This window comes from Symphalangus syndactylus, chromosome 4 (genome assembly GCF_028878055.3).
Source record: "Symphalangus syndactylus isolate Jambi chromosome 4, NHGRI_mSymSyn1-v2.1_pri, whole genome shotgun sequence".
Lineage (NCBI taxonomy): Eukaryota > Metazoa > Chordata > Mammalia > Primates > Hylobatidae > Symphalangus > Symphalangus syndactylus.
Genome location: NC_072426.2, coordinates 89927183 through 89950505, shown reverse-complemented (window position 1 = coordinate 89950505; position 23323 = coordinate 89927183). Strand labels below are relative to the sequence as shown.

At 42.7% G+C, this 23323-nt stretch overlaps 1 long non-coding RNA gene and 1 pseudogene across 5 annotated transcripts in view; one reads left to right on the top strand and one right to left on the bottom strand.

Annotated features, from left to right (window-relative positions):
* The window catches only part of LOC134736413 (uncharacterized), a 125597-nt gene extending 107601 nt beyond the window's left edge, over window positions 1–17996 (bottom strand). For all 5 annotated transcript variants that reach the window (XR_010120413.1, XR_010120416.1, XR_010120415.1 and 2 more), the window contains exons 1-2: window positions 17964–17996; window positions 14072–14189 (exon numbers count right to left, since the gene is read on the bottom strand). This is a non-coding gene — a long non-coding RNA (uncharacterized lncRNA). The remainder of the gene's footprint in view (window positions 1–14071; window positions 14190–17963) is intronic.
* LOC129481486 (uncharacterized) lies at window positions 9097–9244 on the top strand (annotated as a pseudogene).
* Window positions 17997–23323: the final 5327 nt, after the last annotated feature.

The window sequence follows — 23323 nt, the reverse complement described above, 5'->3', positions numbered from 1 at the left end:
GGAAGTTGGGGTGCATTCCGTTCCTTTCCTGAGCTGCAAAATAATGTATAGGCTTTTCAACTATTTATGAGGACAAAAGAATAAGAAAATATTTGTGTGTGCATGTGTGCTTTTATGAGTTTATTCACAAATATCTCTGCAAGTTAATTTATGCACATATGCTAACAAATAAGGAAACAGGCTTTGCTCCAGGGGTGAAAAGGCCTTGTGTTCTTATCAATATCTTCAAAACTTTCCAAACAGCTGTTGCACTAGAATCCTTGTCTCAAAGTCCACCTCTGGAGGAACCAAAACTATGACAATCAAATGGGTTGCTGAAGGGAATGATGCCTGCTGGAGGTTACCCCACATAAAGAAAATACCAGGCAAAGAGTCAAGACTGATCTTAGCAATGGAAGCTCCACAGGTGTTTTCTAAATTAAATACCCATGACTTTGCCTGGCCTACATTGACATTAAACTGCTTAATATACATGGAAATGTTTTCCAAAATCAGCAAACTAACAATTGTTTTATAATACAAAAAGGTGATTTTCTAGATACCAATGATTCTCAAATTGTGGCTGATGGACCAACATCAGTATCAGGGCATTTTGATAGAAATAAAAATTCTCAGGCCCACCCTAAACCTTAGAAAGTCTGGAGGTGACTACCAGCAATGTGTGCTTTAACAAGCATGCCAGGGGATTCTGATGCACACTCAAGTTTGAGAACCACTGATATATGCTACAGAAAGGTGACCAGGACAGCGAACTTTGTGAATGATTGGACTTAACAGGAAGGTGAGGCCACATCATGGGATAGTGGAGCTTTCTGCCACTTACTGAGTTTGCTTTGGGGCATGTCATTTATCCTTTCTGAGTTTATATATAGAGAGAGACTACATTACATATGTGTATATATAGACATTATTATATATGAACTAGTTTACATATGTATGTTGTAACATATATAGTTCATATACATATAACATATATATGTTCATATATATAACATATGTATGTTCATATACATATGAACATATATGTGTTAACTAGTTCATACCTCACATGAGCTACCACAAGAATGAAATGCAGCATGTGTTTGGAAGGTCCTCATAATTGGTTATTGTTGTTGTTGTTGTTGTTTTTGAGAAGGAGTTTTGCTCTTGTTGACCAGGCTGCAGTGCAATGGCACGATCTCTGCTCACTGCAACCTCTGCCTCCCCAGTTTAGGGGATTCTCCTGCCTCAGCCTCCTGAATAGCTGGAATTACAGGTGCCTGCCACCATATCTGGGTAATTTTTCATAGCTTTAGTAGAGACAGGGTTTCACCATGTTGGCCAGGCTGGTCTCAAATTCCTGACCTCAGGTGATCCACCCACCTTGGCCTCCCAAAGTGTTGGAATTACAGGCATGAGCCACCGCGCCAGGCCAGGTCCTCATAATTGTTAAAAAGCCATAGAAATATGAGTTAAGCAGGCAGCCAGCTTTTTTAAAAACCAGCAATCATAGCAGAGAACAGCTTGATTGGAGGTTCCAGCACATTCTGAACAGCCCTCTGAGGGCCTGAACAGCTGCTGGGATCAGCCCCACATCTCAACAAATGCAACAGCCATTTGTCTGTCCTTGCTGACAGGCAGGAGAACATCTTTCCTCCGTTGCCTGCAGTCTCCGGGGACTGGGCTCCGAGAGCAGGCGGCCACTTCCGCTTGATGTCCTCCCTTCACTGTGACTACAGATGGTGATGACTTACAAAAGGCATGTTTTAAAGATGTCTAGCTCAGCAGTTTCTCACTGCACTGTCTTCAGATGCACTGGTGACAGAGAAAAGAGCAAGGAGGCGAGGAGGAATGAGAAGAGGGCTGGATCAACTGGCCGCAACCTGTCGGCTTCCTCTTCCTGTCTCAGCTTGGCTTCCTGGAAGGCTTTTGCTGCTACTCCTCTGAAATGAAGGGGTAATTAGGTCACAGATTGAGTAGGGTGTATGACCTGAGAAGGAGGCTGGATTCAGAATCGGGTAAGCAGTTTGCTCATGCCTCTTCCCTGTTTACAGAACAAAAGTGTGCAGCCTCCAAACAGCCCTGAGCCCTGCTGGGAATGGCTGTCAGTAGGTTCTGTAGAGAGCAGGGGCCACAGCACATGAATATCAAAGAGCTCTCCCTCCTCTATAGGTGGACTGTCACAATTCAGCCTCATCTTCTGGAATCCCGATTGGCCTTCGAGGCTGACTGCTGCAGAAAAATTGATGAGCATAAAAAATCTATTACAACAGGGCCATGATGGGTTCAGCAGATTTCCCCGACATTTAGGCACCCCAGATTGAAGGCAGGTTTCCCTCACTACCTACATCTATCATAGTACTGAGATTTTCTAGCAAAGAAAAAGAGCAAACAAGGGAGACCTCCTTGTTGTGGATTTTGTTTCTTTGAGTCTAAAAGCTGGGGAGAAGTAGTGCTAGTTTACAAAAGTGGAAAAATTTTCTGCAATTGACATTTTTCTTCTACAAAGTCAGATGAGCTAACCTCCAAATCACTTCCAGTTCTGAGATTCAAGCATCCCAGCAATTCTATTTGCTAGAAAATATAGAAGACTATAGTCCTTGGACACATAGAGTTACCATTTTAAGCACAAAATGCTGGGAGCTATTTTTACTTAATACCCTAAGATTATTCTCAGGTGTTTAAGCCTTTCACCTAAACAGCACAGCCTGGTTCAAGCTTCAGAAGCACAAATTGAAATGGCATTACACTTGTAGCTCCCTGGTTCTGACAATAGACCAAAGGAAAGAAAGGGCAGATACAACTGTCATGCAAAGGAGGAAGGATGAACAATTGCCTTTCTTATGGCTCTGGACAAATTTTGTACATTGATTTGGAGCTCATAACAATCCCAACGGAGGAGGAGGACAGGATGTGCTTCTGGCCTCCTGGCTCCATATAGATGGCTCCAAAATATCACTGGCCCTGGCACTCTGGCCAAAAAAGACCAAGAAATGGAAGAATAATCCAAAAAAAAAGGAAGAATAGTTCAACCCTGTGGTTTTATAAACACAATTTCTCTCTTTTCTTACTGGAGCTCTCCTAAGACTGCAGCTATGGTTTTTCACATTCTTTATTTGTACAGATCCCAATTTAGCTCAAGGAACAAAATAAGCCATAGCTCTCAATTAAATACACTCTGAAAACTGAAAATTCATGTTTGGCCAGAGGTTTATTCACATTAAGCTGAGGTCTGCAGCCTGGGAATCCCATTTTGCTTTACCTTGTATTTTTTTTCCACTGTAAGAGGATCAGAGCTGACACATTATCTCCAATTGGAAGGATATTTGGAATCTTTGCATAACAGTACAATGTGAAGCTATAGAAATTCAATACTGATCATTTTGTAGCAATAGGACACAAAGAGATTGTATAAGGCTTCTCTAAGATCTCAAAGCGGATCACTGACAGGAATGTGGATGTCCCATAATCTACAATACTCTTTTAGGCTTTATAAATATTCAACAGAGACCTCTCCTTGGGCAGCCCGGTGTTCGAGCCTCATATGATGGAGGCAAAAATTACCCATAAAGTGCAAAGTTTTCATTCAACACATGCCAACCAACCTCCACATCCTGAATTCAGGGTTTGATGGGAAGAGAGCTGATAAATATGTCCAGGGAGCATGGAGGCTCCTGGGAGAAGGCTGCAGACCTAGACCTAGCCTCCATTCTCTTTTGAGATTCCGTGTTTTATTACACATCTTAATTTCATGTCCTAAACCTCCATCAAAAGGATGAGATGGTAGTGCCTATATCCAGAAAATGCTAAGTATTAGTTATTCAATTAAACATTCAGAGCCTGGTGAATGGACAGGGTAGTTCCTGCCAGAGCAGCCTATCCAGCCCATTCAGAGCACATAACGATGGATGCCTCCCTGCTAAGCTCATCTCCAGGGCACCTTCTTTGTCTTATCTATGTGGTTGCCCCTTTTTTAAGGGCTGCCTGCTCCCATTTGTGGATTCCCTCTCTTGCTCCCTGTCATAGGACATCGATTCTCTTAAAATTCCCCCTCTCCAGGACTCTGCTCCTCAAACACATGTGCACACGCACACACAAACACACACACCACATCCTGCCTTTTCTTTTCCCCAGTCTTCCAGCTGAGTAGGTCATCATTCCATTCCATCTGTCATTTTCCTGGAAGGAGCTGGGGATAGTTAGGATTCTTAAGAGTAGAAAAGGGATGAGTATAAAAGAGTAAAAACACAGAGACTATTTAGGAGATAACCACAATAGTTCAGGTAAGAAATGAGGGTAGCCTGGACAAGGGTTTAGGTAGTGGAGAGGGTGAGGAGAAATCAGACTCAGAGAGCTTAGGGGATTTGCTGATGGATTGGCTGTTAGCTGAGAGGGGAAACAGAATTATGACTCCTACATTTTTGTTTTGAGCAACTGGGTAGATGGTAATGCCACTTGCTGAGATGGAGGAGACAGGGAGAAGATTTGCAAGAGGTAGCCATCCGGAGGTCATGTCTGAACGTAAGTCTTGAGGTGCTACTGCACATCTAAGCAGAGACTGAACAGAGGTAGATACATAAATGTGGAGCCAGGGATGAAGATCTGGGGATAATCATATATCACAACCTATTTTGTTCCCTCAAGCAATGGTGAAGCAGGATATTTCAATTAAACAAAATCCACTGGGTGCCTAATGTGTGCCCAGCATAATGGGCAAACTAAAATGAGAGACCAAAAAATTTGCTCAAAGTCCCCAAACTAAGCAAGTGTGTGATTCAAACAGAGGTCATCTATTCTTGTATCTAATCATTTATTGAACATTTATTAGGTGCCTACCATGTGCCAGATCCTGTGGGATCTAAAAGATACTAGGACTAAAAACATAACTAAAATAGAATAAGTGCTGATTAAAAGTTATTAGTATCATTATTTATATTGTCCAGTGGAGAATACAAAGGCATAAACAGAATTGTGGAAAAGTTTGAAAAAGCAACATTAGAAGACTTGGAGGGCATTATGGTAGTTACCAGTGAAGGCTTCCCGATCCCACTCTTTCTGTCCACTGTGATCCTAATTAGGCCAAGGGCACCCAGCTCTGCTGTGGCAGAACTGAAGCTGTAACTCACTTACATGACTCCCAGTTGGGCTTCCTACACCAGTGACATTGTAATACTAGAACCAAGCCTTCACATCTCAATGAAAAGTGAAGACCAGAACAGCCCCAGTGCAATTTCAGTGACCCAGGTTCTCTGTTTAGGAAGTCAGTGTTTCTTCTTCACTGGCATGCTGGTATCTGCATGATTGTGACTTAGTGAGAGAAAAATTCATGCCTTGATTCTGTCTCATTAGAGGAAGCAAAGGGGGGCCTGACTATCATGGCCCCTGTACCTCCATGTCTGAACAGAATATAAAACACAAAAAGTGCAGACAACCATAATAGAGAAATCCATGTGTGCTATGTATCAGAAACTGTTCTAAGAACTTTTCATACATTTGTCTTCCTTTATCCTCACAACAATCATGTGAGGTAAGTGAAATTATTAACCCCATTTAACATAGGAGAGAACCAAGATTCCTCCAGTGTTGTAAGTGGTAGATACAGGATGGGAACCAAGCAGTGCAACCTTAGAGCTTGCATTCCTAAATACTGTGTTACACTAAATGGATGCTTCAGTAAGAGGCACCACATTGACCTCATGGTTGTGTGTCCCCCAGCACGCCAGCACTCATATCCAAGACAGCACCTACCTGAGGGGAAAAGTGCCCACCATGCCTACTGCTGCTCCCCCTCCCTTCTGCCCTCACTACCTCTCCCTCCCACGCTCTGCAAACACTCCCCAACAAGCCATCCCAATTTACATAATCACTCTGTGCTTCTCTGCACAGTCCTGATTTAAGCTGTCCAGAAACCCGCATAAAATAGTGGATTATTCATAGATACAAGGAACCCTTTCCATTTTGCTGCCAGTTTTAAGCTGTTAAACTGCCCACCAATCTGCTGATAAAATACAATAATGTGATTTATCTCCAAACACACAGAAACATCTCAACGAATCGGATTTACTTTATCTTCCAGAAAATGTTGTTCTGGGTTTTCCAAGATGTCCTTTTCACAGCATTGTTCTCATGATAAGTTGGATGACTTTGAGAAAAAGGCGAGCAATTCATTTATACCCACTCTCCCATCTGATTCCTAGAAATATCTGTCTGCCTCATACTCTCTCTGGAGCCTTTTTTGAGCTCCCAGAGGGCAACTCTCGCATTCTCCCCTATCCTAACCTCAGGCTTCACCTCCCGGGAGAGGGACTAGGGACCAAGTAATTAAGTAGCCCTCCTCCCTTTTATCCCTTGTCCACCATCCTCAACATAATGGGACCATAATGACCCAGGGTTTTCTGTGACTTCTTCCCACTCCACCCTCATTTCCCTGCAGCTTAGAACGTCACCTACCTGTGCAAACCCTGATCCTTTCTCCAGAGCCCAGTGGAGTCTCCATGTCATTGCAACCCATCCTCTTCCCCAATTTTTATTCTTAATTTTTTATTGTTTTTGTTTTTTGGAGACAAGGTCTGGCTCTGTTGCCCAAGCTGGAGGGCAGTGGTATGATCATAGCTCACTACAGCCTTAAACTCGTGGGTTCAAGCGATCCTCCCACTTCAGCAGCCTGAGCAGCTGGAACAACAGGCATATGCCATCAAGCCCAGCTAATCTTGTATGTGTCTGTGTGTGTGTTTCGTTTTGGTAGAGACAGGGTCTTGCTATATTTTCCAAGTTGGTCTTGAACTCCTAGCCTCAAGCAATCCTCCTGCCTCAGCCTCCCAGAGAGCTGGGATTACAGGCATGAGCCACCATGCTGGGCCTCTTCACCCTTAGTATTTTTCCTAAATGGTACCCAAATTGTCTTCTCTTGGCTGTTCCTGGCCAATACAGCTCTATGCCCAGGAGAGAATATACCACTGGCAGAGCTGTACTCCTTACTTCAAGGCCTATGCCATGGTTTTTTCACAGGGCTGTAGGAGGGTTGTGGTAGATAAAGGTAGAGAGGCATATCGGTCTCTGTGCTGCTTTGCCTCCTCTCAGACCATGACTCTTCCATTTCAGTCAGAATCCTCTTCTCCTGGGCCCTCAGTCCCAATCCACTCTGCCCTTTCTCTAACCCACTGCTGTTGTCACCTGATTATTCTGCTGCATTTAAGAGACCTTTGAAGGCCAGGCATAGTGGCTCACATCTGTAATCCCAGCACTTTGGGAGGCAGAGGAGGGAGGATCGCTTGAAGCCAGGAGATTCAGGCCAGCCTGAGCAACATAGCGAGACCTTGTCTCTACAAAAATTAAAGAAATTAGCCGGATGTGGTGGCACACGCCTATAGTCCTAGCCACTCGGGAGGATCACTTAAGCCTAGGAGTTCAAGGCTGCAGTGAGCTATGATCCCAGCACTGTACTCCCACCTGGGCAACAGAGACAGAACTTATCTGAATAAATGAAATGAAATGCACAATATATGGCTAATTCTGTTTACATTATTATTGTCTTCATCGTACCACCACTATATCAACGCCACACTCATCATCATCTCCCTTCCCTTCTCCATGCCCCCTCCACTCTAACACACCTAATTTCTTATTTCCTAAATATGACCACCTCCTTTGTGACACCATGACTTAATGCTTTACCCTCTGAAATGTCTGACAAACACTTAGCTTGCTCTTGAACTATGACTCTGAGTTGGTCCCTGCCTTCTCTGAGCTTCCATAGCACACTGTTCCTACACACATGTAGGTACATTTTACACTGTTTCTAATCCACTTCCATGGCAAATTAAAGATGGCCACAATGTCTTTGGCATGCCTCCCATTGAGAGGTAGGGCCTATGTCCCCTCCCCTTGAATCTCAGTGGGTTTATGACTATATTGACCATTAAAATATGGCAAAAGTAATTCCAGGCTTTGAGAAATCGGCAGTTTCCACTTTCTATTGTCTTGAATCACTCTCTCTAAGAGTCTTGAGCAGCGATAAGGTGGATGACTTGAGGTCAAGAGTTTGAGACCAGCCTGGCTAACATGGTGAAACCCCATCTCTACTAAAAATACAAAAAATTAGCCAGGCATGGGTAGTGAGAGACTGAGGCAGGAGAATCATCCGAACCCGAGAGGTGGAGGTTGCAGTGAGTCAAGATCGTGCCACTGCACTCCAGCCTGGGAGACAGAGAGAGACTCCATCTCAAAAATAAATAAACAAGTAAATAAGCCTTGGCTACCTGAGGCTGCTATACTGAAGAGACCACATGCAGATGCTCTGGCCAAAAGACCCAGCTAAGCCCAGCCTCCTAGCCAACCCTACTCAGAGGCCAGCTATGTATGCATTAATCCATCTTTGACCATACAGACCAATCAGTCCACCAAACAGTGACCACTGAATGGCCTCTATGCATACCACATGGGCTAGAAAAATTGCCCAGAAGAGCTCTGCCCAAATTCCTAATTTCAAAATTTAAGATATATAATAAAGTGGCTGCAGTTTTAAGCTGCTAAGGTTGGAGTGATTGTTATATAGATTTTCCAGCTTCGAGAGGCTGCCTACATTTCTTGCCAGCAATTTAGCACCTTTCCTCTGCCTTCTCTTCTGTCCTTACATCTATTTCTCTGGCCCTCCTGAGTCCTTATTACAAGGACACTGTGATTACAGTAGGCCCACCTGGATAATCCAGAATACTGTCCTCATCTCAAATCCTTGATCACATCTGCAAAATCCCTATTGCCATAATGTAAAGTAACACATATACAGGTTCCAGGGATTAGGACTTGAACATTTTGATTGCCAGTATTCTGCCTAGCCACATCGACAAATGTCTCAGATTCCTCAAAAGATTTTGACATCACCAAGAGGGGCTTGGAGTATGTAGATGAACACAATGCCTTCTGGTTAGTCTTGCTCATATTGTACATACATTTCTTAGGATTTTGCAAATATTCTAGTATCCAAAATGTTATTATCTGGCTCTTAAAATTTGAAAAGTCTTTATGTCACAAGTGACAGGCTACAGCTTGTGCAAAGTGAATGATCCTATGTATAAATTGTTTGGAATCAAGGGTGAGATGCCAGGCCGCTATAAACTCATAGTTACCTAGTGGGGGAAATACCATGATCGTGAAGGTGGCTTTCCCAGAGTGAGGCTCATCCATTGCATGCTGGGTGTGCTGCCGTCTGCAGGAAACCTGACTGCATAATTTGTGGTAGTGGGGGTACTGCACTTGCATTCCTTTGTATCACTGTTGGTCAAATGATAGAAGTCATACTTGGGATGTGTGGCTATTGTTTTGCTTTGTGACTTACAGTTCTCTAAAGTAGATATGACGTTATGGGATATGTTGTATGCCTTTGCAGCCATTTCTCGGGATGTATACCCTTAAATATCTCCAGAAACAGCAAGTTATACTACAGTGTAATCTATGCCAGTGACAGCCTTCCTTTGTACTTTCTCTCCCACTTTACTTTTTGTTTTTTCCAAAATAATTTGATATTTTTATTGAAGTAACATGCGAGTGTTTTTGAAAATATCATACAAAAGGGTTAAACCTGAAAGGTAACTCTTCCCCTGACCTCTCCTTCCTCACCTTCCCCATTTGTAGCTGTTTCTTCATTTACCTCAATATTTTTGTGCTGGTATTTATAATAAGAATTTCACTGACATTTCCCACCCCAGTACCTTCCATCCTCCATCCTTTCATTATATAGAGTGCTATAAACTCCACATCTGATTCACTTGGTCAGCAGTATGAATCAACTGAGATAAAAAAGAACACTATAGTTAGAGAAAGCTACTTTCAAATAGTTCTACACGTTTTTAGATGACTCCCAATATGATCATCTAAGGAATGGAACCCATAATCAGAAGACCTAGTTTCAAGTCCTGACTTGCATGGACAATTTCACCTGATACCTGTGTTCCAGAGGCTTAGGCCAGGACCTAATAAACGGACAGATAATAAATATTTTAGGCTCTGCAGGTCATAGCAAATACACAACTCTGCCATTATAACCCAAGGAAGCCATAGGCAATACATAAATGAGTGGGCATGGCTACACTGCAAATGAAACTTTATTTGCAAACACAGACTGCAGCTGGTTTGGGCCCACCCCAAGGCTATAGTTTGCCAACATCTGGCCTAGGATATTACATGGAGATAATAAAAACACATGGGATAGCTATGAGCATTAAATAAATAAAGGTGTGACAGTCCTTTACAGACAAGAAAGCATGACATAGGTGAGAAGAGAGAGCAGGGCTGAAAAGGGAGGCAAAGAGCACTGAAGATAACCTTGCCTTACTCCTTCATTTGCTGCAGGGCCACTCTGTTTATTATGGCACATGTTGTATAAGATGGTACTGAATATGAGCGCTGAATCTGCAGTCTTGCTTCTAGAGGCCAAATTTGAAATCATATTTACAGTCCTGTTTCCTGCAGCTTGAGTTATTTAAGATTTGGTTTAATACATTTCAGAGCATACAGACTGGGGTGCAGTTTTCAAGACTAGATATAACATCTTATATAATTGACCATGCAAAAACTTTTAGGCAAGGAATTCTCATAGCTCTATTATTTTAACAATCAACAAAGACTTACTGATATGTCAGGCACTGTGCCAGAGGGCTGTGGACACAAAAATGGGTGAGACATCACTTTAACTCAAGTCCTTGGTTTAGCAGGGAAAGCCACATGTATAAAGAGAACAATAGCAAAATGCAATCATTGTCTTTAAAAAAGAGAGAGACAGTGAAGGCTGACATTCCTGCTGCTTCATGTCTTTTAAACATCTTTAGGACATGTTGATAGATCTCCACATTTTGAATTCTGCCTTCTCAATGTATAATTTTTTAAAAAAAGTTCCCAATCTCCCTTGCTGTTAGAATGGAGGCATGTGGCTTTGTTTTTACCAATCAGACACATCTAAACAAGACCTGGATTTGTAAGTAAGTTATGTGAGGCTACAAGGAAGAGGGTGGGATACCCATTCCATGGGTAATGGTGGCAGCAGAGCAGGCCAGCATGGTTTTGGAACCAAAGGCAGAAGCTGCTTCCTCACCAGGAGAACCCGACCCTGGTATGGTGCCGGGAGCTGCTGCTGCTGGAAAATGAATCTGAAACTTATTTCCCAAGCCCTTCCAACAACTCAGTAAGCTTTCTAATTTCCTCAATTGATTCCTTCCTGCTTAAGCTAACTAAAGTGGATTCTGTCATCGGCCATTAAGAACCTGACTGATAAATGAAGATTGTTCAAGGTTACTTAAAGTTAAATGGAAAAATAAAGTTTCTCAGAGGCAGTGATGTTAAAGATGAGTCATTCCAGAAGGACATCTTGGACTGAATGAATTGCATCTGCAAATGCCAGGAAGCATATGAGAGCATGCGTTGTTCAGGAAATGAAGATGAATGTGGTTGAAATATTTGGAGCATAAGAAAAGTGACTAGTGAGGGTGCTGAAAATGTAGAGAGGGATCATGAAGGTTTTTCAATGCCTTGATTGGGCATTTATATATTGAATAAATGGAGAGCCATTAATGACTTTAAGCAGGAGATTGTCAATATCATATTAGCATTTTCAGGAGATCCCTTGGCAGCAGTGTGGAGAATTGAATGCGGGGTGGGAGAGAAACCAGAGCAGGGAGAACTATTAGGAGGCTATTGCACTCGTCCAGGTGAGAGGTAATAAGATCGAAGTTGAAGCAGTGGTGGTATAAATGGAATGGGGGGAGGAGATTGATTTTTTTCTGCTGAGATTTTGATTTAATCAGGAAAGAAGAAATACCAGATTCACCAATATGTTGCCTCTCTACTAGAGGAGATAATATTCCATTAAAAACATCTAAATTGCAACCTTGGATCTCTATCTCCCCAGGGCATACTGCACAGAGCCAGCATGTGAAACCCCTGTGGATACTATCGTGAATGTTTATGTGTCTCTAGAAGTGGACTGGAGGCAGCAAGATAAAAAGCCTTATTTTATGGCTATGGCCCAGAGCATTCGTTTCAGAAGGAGAGGTGCCTCTGGGACAAGTTGTGAGGTAAATCTTACAAAGGTGACATGGTTATTCATTTCCACAGAGTCCCATTTTTCACAGTGTTTCTACATCCAACTTTTATCCCCTTGTCTAGGGCAACTCATCAAGAAATGTCCCTACCTAGAAAGCTGGAGTTACTAACCATATGTGACTTCTAATACAAGAGCTCCAGGTTTCCAAACAATTTTTCTATTCAAAGTAGGGAAGACGGAATGGGGCATGGGACTCCAGGAACAGGAAGGCATGACAGAAAGTAAGCAAGAAAAAGAGACAGTGCAGATGTTCTCAGGTGGCCCTCCCTGCTACACATTCATGCAATGCTTTTTATGCCATTTTTCCCTCTCTCTCACTCCTTCTCCTTTAAATTGTAACAGTATAAAATATTTAAAGGAATACATTTGAAAGGACAGTAAGTCACCTGTAATCACATCATCTTAGCACAATTAGCTTTCCTTTTCGTGCATTCACTCCTAGCCCTTGTCCTCCATTTGGGTGGCTAATTTTACAGTTCTTATTGGAATATATTTCTTCGGCCCAGTTCCCCAGAAAAGCAGACTCTGAGTCAGATCTCCACGTTGGAGGTTCTTGGGCACAGACAGCATCCATCATGGGGAGTAAGGGAAGCAGAACTAGCCAGAGGAAGACATTGGACTGAAATGCAGTAACCCCTCAGAGTTGCCCCAGATGAAGGCAGGCTCCCACCTTTGCCAACCAGTTAGTGATGTCAGACCTCCTCCAGGGAAGGCCATCACTGCCAGTGAGAAGGTTCCTTTCAGACAAAGGCCAAGTCCAGAGAAGATCTCAGCTGAGAGTCACAAGCAGCCAACATTCCTGGCAAGTGGGAGAAAGAATGCCTTGATCCCAAAGGCCATACCTAGGCATGCAAAAAGCATATGGAATCCACAGCATAGGGATCAGTAGCACTGCACTATATTAGCAATCTTAAGCAACACGACAAGTCAGCTGGGAAATCATGGGCTTCTTCAGGGTCACACAATGCCAGGTGTCAACTCATGAACTCTCTTTCTTCCACATACCAGTTGTTGTTGTTTTTTTTTTTTTTTTACTTTGAGTTCTGGGATACACGCGCTGAACGTGCAGGTTTGTTACATAGGTATACATGTGTCATGGTGGTTTGCTGCACCTATCAACCCATCACCCAGGTTTTAAGCCCTGCATGCATTAGGTATTAGTCCTCAGAGGAGCACCTCTGAGCCCAAGTTTCTTTAATGTTAAAATGAGAAAAATACTAAAACCTGACACTGAGGTTTGCAGGAAGATTAAATAAGATAGCATATATAGGGTATATAGCAAATAGTAAGCACTAACGAAATCAAACTTACTATGATTAGCATTCAGTTCATCTTTGGTCTGTTGAAACATTACATGTGGTGGTCACGTTTAACAGCTGTGTAATATTGCATCATAATGAATAGTTGCATTACTTAACCGTCTTCTAGTATTTGATACAAAGGTTGTTACCAATTAATCACTATTAGAGAGCAAGTAAAAATATGTCTCTTTGCCATGTAACTTTTTTTTGTATTTTATTGGTTCCTTAATTCTCTTAGATAAATTATATTCCTGTGTCAAGTGATGTGGATGGCTTCTGTACAATTCTCATTTTCTAAGTCATTCATTCTCTGCAAGACTGTCATGAGCCTCCTGTCGATGAGAAGTGCTGTCACCCAAAATTTCTGACAGAGCTTCAGCTTCTTCTTCCAGCTCAGACTGTATGATTGCAGAATCTTTTACTCAAAATATAAATGTATGAAACAACAAACAAGTTGACGTTTTGTTTTGTTTTGGGTCAACTCTGTTATACCCCCAGACACACACATACACACACACAATTTCAGAAAACAAATTCAGGCTGGGCACAGTGGATCACACCTATAATTGCAGCACTTTGAGAGGCCAAAGCAGGAGGATTGCTTGAGCCCAAAAGTTCAACACCAGCCTGGGCAATACAGTGAGACACCTGTCTCTACAAAAAATTTTAAAAATTAGCCAGGTGGGATGGCACACACCTGTAGTCCCAGCTACTCAGGAGGCTGAGGTGGGAGGATTGCTTGAGCCTGAGAGGTTGAGGCTGCAGGGAACTATGATCACATCACTGTACTCCAGCCTGGGCGACACAGTGAGACCCTGTCTCAAAAAAAACAGAAGTCAAATTCAGACAATTCGCACCTTTAGTTTCATAATTAGGTTGGTTTCATAGTTTTTCCCCTTTTACGAAAAATAATTTATGGTGCTAGTTGCCATGTTTAGGATATACGTAAATGTAAATAACATGAAATAGAGAAGAAAATTGTTTTAAACACATTGACAGTTTAAAAAAAGAAAAAACCTAAAACATAGCCAAAAATGATTGTAATAGTAGTGATTAATTCTGGGTGGTTGAATAATAGGGACAGCCATCTTCTCCTTCTCCATCCTTTTCAGTATTTTACAAGCATTCCACGTGTTCATGTCCATCTTAGAGCACAGGGGTGGGGGCAAGTTTGGGCATTTGTCAGACTGACATGGATACAAGACCTGCCTGGCCACTCAATGGCTAGATGACCCCTTGAACTTTACTTGCCGGCTCACAGGGTTTCTGTGAGGACTAAAAGATATTAAAGCAAATATAGCTGTCCCTAATGAGTAGTTGGCACCCAACGAAGATTAGATTCCCTCCCCTCTAAAATGGAGGTGAGGACAGCGCCACCTGGTGGCCCCTGAGCTGTCGGCCCCTTCCATGGGACCAGGTGAACACTCCCCCACTCATACTCCCTTGTGGCCACCTCCTTTAAGGCTGAGGCTCAGAAGGATTAAGAATAAAGAGCAATTATAGAACAGATACTGAATAATCAGTTAATTAACATTTCAAAGATAAGGGAACAGAAAACTCAAATCCCACAGTATAAATGAATGGCAGGCTGGGTCAAAAGGATCCAACTCAAAAATGTTCCACTCAGAGCCAGAGGAGGCTTCCCACTCCCAGCCTGGCTGGTCTTTTGCTTTCTCTTCTTGTCTTACTAAATCTTTTATCTCCCTCTCCCTCCTCCTCCCTTTCTCTAATACTGTGCTCTCCCTTTTCTCTATGGCTCCTGTTCTTATTTTTCCAATTTTTCCCATATTTCCCTGTTTTCCTTTCCCTGGATTAACTGAGCAGCTTGGGGTTTGCATTCTGTATTTTAATATTATGGGAATGGAGGCTTTGATTTTTATGTCCAAAATATTTTATCAAGGTTTTTATTTTAAAAGGTGTATATATCATGAAAGAAGTATTTTATTTGAGTCGGAGGAAAGCCACAGAAGGAAAGCTTCCCCAGTGGTTTAGTGTTGATCCTGGATATTTTGAGCCTGTCAATTTGCTCTGTGAGTCTGCTTTCCAGATATGTCAGCAAGACTGCATAGGCCTCAAGCGTTTTCTTGGGATTCCCCAAAGAACTAACCCAAGGAACACAGAGAGGATTAGCAGCCACTCAGACCCACCCAATTCCTGGAATATTCTGATACAACTACTGTCTCAGATTCAAAGGCTTTACTCAGGGTAACAGGCATCCTCTCTGAGCCAGCAGCCCAATGGTACAAGACTGGATCCCTGGGGGTTGGCAGTGGTAGGAACCTAGGAAAAGGGGTCACAACAGCCCCAGCAAACTAATGTACTTTCCTTTCTGGCTTGAGCCCCATTGGGCAGTGAAGGAAGTGTATGGCTGTATTAGTCTGTTCTCAAGCTGCTAATAATGACATACCTGAGACCGAGTAATTTATGAAGGAAAGAGATTTAACTGACTCACAGTTCCACATGGTTGGGGAGGCCTCACAATCATGGCGGAAGGCAAGGATGAACAAAGTCACATCTTACAAGGTGGCAGGCAAGAGAGGGTGCTTGTGCAGGGGAACTCCCATTTATAAAATCATCAGATTTCATGAAACTTATTCACTATCATGAGAGCAAGATGGGAAAGACCTGACCCCAAGATTCAATTACCTCCCACTGAGTCCCTCCCACAACATGTGGGAATTACAGGAGCTACAATTCAAGATGAGATTTGGGTGGGACCACAGCCAAACCATATCAACGGCCAACAGTCACTTTTGTTCGAAAGTGGGCTGTGGTCTGCTACTCAGGTCAAGATTAAGAGTATAATGGGTGGTGAAATCCACATATGCCTGGACCTCAGACAGCAGGACCAATATAGGTCAGCAGTGTCATTTGCGACAGGAGAGACTGCAATGAGCAGAGTTTAGATTGACACAAAAAAGTACATTTTTATGAGAATAGTAACTCCTTGATCTTCAGCTTTTCCTGAAATGTCTGTCCAAATTCTCTTTGGACTGAGTTCTATTTCTTGGTTACAAAGGCAGAGAGACATGCCATCCTAGACATTTAGGAAAGGAGAGGCAAACTTTTGCATGTGTTGTCAACATTTAGATGCCAATCATTCAGAACAAGCTATTAGAAACCCTGGCCTTTCCAAAGAACCCAGCTGCAAAGAACTGCAGTTCACAAGAGCGGCACTGCCTAGCTGAGTGCTCATACCCCAGTTGCTGTGGTCTGGCCTTGACTTTGGACCCACCAACTTTGATGACAGGGCAACCCAGACTTGCTCCACTCGGATCTTATGCCACTTAATGACAATCCCCCAGAATCCAGATTGGCCAATCCCTAACCTGACTCAGGCTACACAATTAGGTTTAGGTATACCATGCCCCTCACTCTCTCCAGTGACTAGGAGGCCCTGGTCTGGCCAAGTTCTCCCGCTTAATATTATTAGTACTGGTCATTTTGGAACTCATGACTAAGAAAGGACAGTAATGAAAAACACTCAGAGCTCTTCTCCAGAAGAAGGAGGTGATTATCTGTCAGCCACAGCCCAGGCAATTGAGTATGAATGCTGAAGTTTTCACAGCCTGAAAACTACGATAAAAGGAAGGAGAAACCACCAGGTGGCCAGGAGACTGGTGGATTGCACCAGATAGAAAAATAGGAGATGCCACCAACAGGGCAGACATGCCATGGAGATGGACCTGGAGCAGAGGGGACAGAGACAGGAACAGTATCTGTAAAACTCCACCTACCCATAGGACTAGAGTATCATCATCTATGGCAGCAGTTCAGTTCTGGGCAGAGCCCCAGAGACTCATAAGACAGTTAAATCTGATGGAATCTAAGACATGTAATTTAGGTTATCTGCATTTAAAACTACCTCAAAACATAGTGAATTAAAGCATGCTCCTTTTTTATTTTATTTCCTGTTATTCTGTGGGCTGGCTGGACTCAGCTGAATGGTTCTCTCCTCTGGGGTCTCTCTTGAGGCTGCAGTCAGGTGGCTGCACCTTCCAGGATACCTTCTCCCACATGTCTGGCTGCAAGTTTGGGGTGTTTCTCTCTCCCCATGTGGTCTCTCCACATGGGCTTCTTTCCATGGCAGCTGGACCCTAAGAATGACCATTCAAGAAGGACAGGTTCCCACTGTCTGATTGTGCCACACGTTAACGCTGCATTGACCAAAGCAGTGTAATGGTCAAGCCCAGAATCACAACAGCATACATACCAGGAGGTGAGGTGCATGGGAGCCCCAAATAAATAGATGATCATATCTGCACTCACTCAATTGTTTTTGTGCTGCCAATATTTTATCTAATTTTGTTCTCTTCCTTTCTCCATTAATATTTTATATAGTTTTTGTGAAAGTCCCTTCTTTTCTCAGCTGAGCCAAATGAAAAACAGATTTTTTCCCCACTTCACTTGAAAATTCTAAAATGAAAGCAGTGCCACTTGCCCTGCTCTCCTACTTAAACACACACACACACACACACGACACAACACACACCCATCGTGATGGTGGCCATGGAAGTCAGTTGGACCAACACCCAAAGAAAGCTGAGTCACTGGGAAGGCAGTCATTACCCGTGTTCAGCTATCCTTACCTGAGAGTCTTCCTTCCAAACACTCTCAGCAAAGCTTTCCAGTGCCCTGAGTTTGGTTCTTCTTTTAAGGAAAGCTGCTTCCTCACACAACAGACATTGTTATGTCACTGGTTACAACAAAGCTCTATCACGACTCAAGGACTTTCAAGACAGTAGCCTGAGCCCAGTTACTGAATGGTGCTGTTTCATCTAATGTCATCAGATCTCTAAAAAGATATTCACCTGAAAGTTGAGTGAAGCCTCTCTACTGTCGTGGGACCAACTCCTTAGTGGTACCTACAGCATAGTGACCCGCTGCAGTCTCTGACAACTTGAACTAAGAAATAACTCAATCTCCTTATTAATGGAAAACTTGATTGAAATAGAAATTGTATGTACTTCTCCACTTATATAATCACTGAACAATGCTGGAAGAGTTCTGCAGGCATTTTGGCTGCATTTAGCACCTTCTGTTTCTTTTGTGAGTAGGGAAAATTCACGCAAAGAAAAAATACATTTAAATGAAATAAGGATTGGGACAGGCTCAACCAAACAGAAAATGTGCAATCTAAATAACAAAGGATTCCAGGACCTGAATCTGGCAGCAATCTAACAAGCTCCACTTTCAAATATGTAGTTAATAAAGAATACATTGGATCACACTGCATGCTCTTAATTTATTAACTTAATTTAATAACTTAACTTATTAACTTAATTAATAAGTTAATAAGACCCTCAGCACTGCTCATTTCTGATGCTCACTGGGATAAGGAAAATGAGTGCTGCCCTAACCCAAAAGGTTGGTCAGTACCAAGGAAAGATCAGTTACAGTCAAAATTTTTTTCTGATCTCCTGGGCAAGCACCATGTTGGACAGCTACAAACCATCTCTGAGCAATTCCAAACCAGTCAGCTTATCTTCCAGCTTTGGAAGAGATGGCTGTTTCTTTCATTGTACTTGAAGGTAAAACACTTGGCTTGCCTGTAAGGATCAGTGGTGCAAAAACTGTGTGCATTTAAATGCTAGCATCACACTCAGCACAGTGAGAGGCTTCCTGCATGAGAAGCCATCAGAAGCTGAGCCCTCCCAAGGAAACAGCCAGCTCCTGTTTTCAATCTGACTGTCACTCTGGGTCTGAAACACACCTTCATTGAATTGCCTTTATTGGCTGCTCTCTTCATGTGATTTTCTTTCTTTCTCCCTCTTCTGACCTCTCTCTGACAGACACAAGGTGTTGAATTCCTACAATTCTATTATAGTTGATCTCTTTCCCTCTGGCTGTCTGACCACTCTCTTCCAAGTTTTAGAAGACACTATAATAAATGGTGAAGAGCAGACATCTGACTGCCAAGGTTCAAACCTGGCCCCTCTACTTACTAGTCTGTGACCATTACAAGACACTTATTTCTCTATGCTTAATGTTCTCATCTGAAAAGCAGGAATAGTGAGGGTCCCTCATGGTGTTGTGAATGAAGCATTTAATACTGGATCATAGTACACCATCAATAAATGCTATCACTACTAGTAGTAGTAATAATAGTAGCAGCAGCATTATTGTTTTTGTTATTACTGCAACAACTAAAATTTTAATTCCCAGTCTAAGTTCAGCCAGGCCGTAGTCCCAAACCCAGAGCTGTCCACAGGCAGGAGAAATGTAGCAGTCCCTCCATGGCTCAATGCCAAGTCCATGTTGCTGCGTAACCCCTTCTGATCTTAGTACCTCAAACACTCAAACAGCCATTTTCTTTTCTCTTCTGTTTTTTTTGTTTGTTTGTTTTTTGATCTTGCTCTGCCGCCAGGCTGGAGTGCAGTGGCACGATCTCGGCTCATTGCAGACTTCACCTCCTGGGTTCAAGCAATTCTCCTGCCTCAGCCTCCCAAGGCCAGGGCAACCCAGACTTGCTCTACTCGCATCTTATACCACTTAATGACAATCCCCCAGAATCCAGACTGGCCAATTCCTAACCTGACTAAGGTGCACGCCACCACACCCGACTAATTTTTGTATTTTTAGTAGAGACAGGGTTTCACCATGTTGGCCAGGATGCTCTCGATCTCTTGACCTCGTGATCCCACCTGTCTTGGCCTCCCAAAGTGCTGGAATTACAGGCATGAGCCTCTATGCCTAGCCAAACAACTATTTTCAAATGGGCATCCACGGTGGGGATTGCTGCTCCACAGTCAGTCCCGTGAACTCTACTGTCCAATCCCTTGCTGCCAGGCTTTCTGCCCAGGACCCCAGCCATCTTTTCTAGCTGGATTGTAGCCTTTGATTCGCTCTTACTATGTCACAGAATCTCCTTCTGAAATCTGCAGCCAGCTTTTCTATTCATTTCCTCTATTCTGCTTCTCACATCACCAACCAAACTTCTGGCTGCTCAGGATCACCTATGATCACCCGTTGTTGGCCCTGTGTGGGCCTGGCTCCCAATGTTGCCAACCCCACAAATGACAGTAAATAGATAACAGTTATGAGTACATACCAGGCATTGTTCTAAAAACTTTATGCAAAATAACTCATTTTCTCCTCACATCAACTTTAAGAAGTAGGTACTATTATTACTATTATTACTTCATTTTCGCTTATAAGGTAACTGATGGACAGAGAGGTTCAGTAGTTTTCCTGAGAAATCACAGCTACTTAATGGTGGCTCCAGGATCAACCCTAGAACTGTGGCTCCATAACCCACCCTACAGTATATAGGAAAACTCTCCTAAAACACTGTGTGTGTGTGTGTGTGTGTGTGTGTGTGTGTGTGTGTGTGTGTGTGTGTGTACATGATATAAGAAAAAATGCTTTGGAAGGTGCTAGTGAAATATAAATTTTCTCTTGTATTGCAGCATTTAATACAAGGCCTAAAATAGGAGGCAAACAAAAAATATTTACTGATTGAACAACCCTTGTAGCTGGAAAAACGTCCCGCCCAAAAGCAGGGCATATCAGTTCATTCAGACTAGATTTTCTGTGCTCTGATTCTGATCCCTAAGGCCTGAAGATGGACCTTCCAGCATGGAATCACCTCCTGCTGTCATTCCCACCAACTTATTGCCCCACCTCCACATGAAGAGATGTTTGGGGCCTGGGACTTACTTTGAGATGTAGTCAATAGCCCTCATCCACTGTTTCTCTCTGTCTATAGAGCTTAGATAGCATTCATGTGCCCATAAGCCCATCTCTCAAATGCTAACCTTATACTTGCTGCTGTGGCTGAACCCCAAGCTTTAGTCTGGGATGGGGGTAACTGTCATGTTGCTGTCCAGCAAGCACTGGGTAATTCCCTAGGATTTCAAGAGGCAGATGTGCAATCTGCCACGTGCTATGAGCTCCTTGGAAGACACCAGGTCATTAAGTACCAGCCCTTCCTATTTCTGAGTTCTTTACAGTTGAGCAATGTCCTTTTCACACACAAAGAACATCAAAATTTATAAATCTTTATTAAACGCTGAGCCCATTTACAGAGGTTTCAGCAAGAGACACAGCTCATTCAATCTTTGCTTCGTCAGGCAGTTTGGAAAGCACTTTTTAAGAATACTCAAAACGTACATTTAAAGTACACCTTAACATTTCAGGTGATTAGAACTCAGTTTAAATTCTAACTAAAATATGCAAATAGCCAAAGCGTGCCTTTAAGATGAGATACAATATTACTATCATTTTCTCAGTACTGTACCAGTTACTCCATGCTGGGAAGAATCTAATCCAAAATCAATTCTCATCATGCAGGAATCACCAAGCAAACTGACATAAAAACTGTCATCAGGAGGATAAATAATTTTGGAGAACAAAAAAATTCATTGAAGTTGTGCAGCTTCTCTGGGGAAAAGGTAAAAGCCTGTTTCCAGTTGACTAGTTCCGTCTGGAATCACCCATAGTTTGGACAAAGATGCCAAGCACTCTCTCAGCTCGATGAACATTCATAATAACAGTGACAAAACATTATAATTAGAAAACTCTTTGCAAAGTGTGTGTAATCACATCTGATCCTATAGCAAAACGCTGTGACATCAGTATCATTATCCCCGTTTTAGAGCTCAGAGAACAAAATGACAGGTCATGAGACTTGCCCAATATTACACAGCAAATTTGTTCATCCATTTAATAAATATTTGTTGAGAAACCACCACATGCAAGGCATCGAGATACATACTGGGGGATTAGAGAGGCAGAAGATATTTTCCCTGTCTGAATAATATTTGCAGACATCAAGCTATGGGATTTCTTCCTGCTATCTTTTATCTTTCTCTGACCTTCTTGTTTCTCCTTTAAACAAGTCTTTCACCAGCTCTGAGCTCACAGCCCCAAGGGAAACATTTAGCAGGGGGAAACAAAAGTAGCTCATATGGCTTCTGGTTCTAATGTTCCAAAAGCCTGAATTATTGAATATTACAGGAAAAAAAAGAGTGTGTCTTAAAGAAACTTGAAGAAATAATTTTTCCCAGACTAGACCAAGGCTCTCCTAGTGCTCAGAGGAAAGGAGAAGAGAACAAGAGGAACAGGAGATCGAGGGGTCCTGGGAGAAGAAGGGGCCTGTGCCTCCTTCCCAACAGTGCTACCAGGGAGGAGGATGCCCTAAAGAGAAAATTGACAATGTGTTTGTCTAAGCTTCCTGGAACCTAGCCTCACCAGTGTGGTTAGGAGCAGCAGAGAGTCAAGTCATTTGATGGGACCACAAACACAGGGACAAAGGATGGCTCCACAATTGACCAGTTTGGACTGATGGTCCTGTGTTATATGACCCTAGAACTAGGGAACATGTCTGAGGTTGGGGACTCCAAGTAGAAATAAAAAGTTGAATATAGAACATAAAGAGATACTCTAGTTCTAACATACCTCTGTTTATGGTCTGAGATGCATACCTACTACACAGATAATAAAAATTAGTGGAGAAGGAAGTCTCATTTCTAGAAAGATAGCATAATTTCCCAGTCCACTGACCTTCTTGCAAATAACTAAAGCTAGGCACAGTGGCACATACCTGTAGTCTCAGCTAGTCAGGAGGCTGAGGCAGGAGGGTTGCTTGAGCTTGAGAATTTGAAACCTGTCTTGGCAACATAGTAAGACACATTTCTAAAAAAATAAAATAATATAATCTGAACACCACTAAAATATTACCCGATGCCTCTGAGGAGTGAACAGAATTTGCAAGGGAGCTGAAATTTGGAAGAAGGGATTGGCGCCAGGTGAGTCCCTCCTCTTTGTAGCTTTGGTCCACAGGAGAGCTGTGGGCATGACATGACATGGAGTGGCTTCTGAAAGAAAACTTGTCATCTCCCTGGCCAGAGGAAAGAGGAGGCAGGGCAGCCATGGCCACAGAAAAGTAAGGGAACATTCCAGAGAGAAGAAAGCCAAAGAAGGGGTTCTCAGAGTCATATGCAACTCT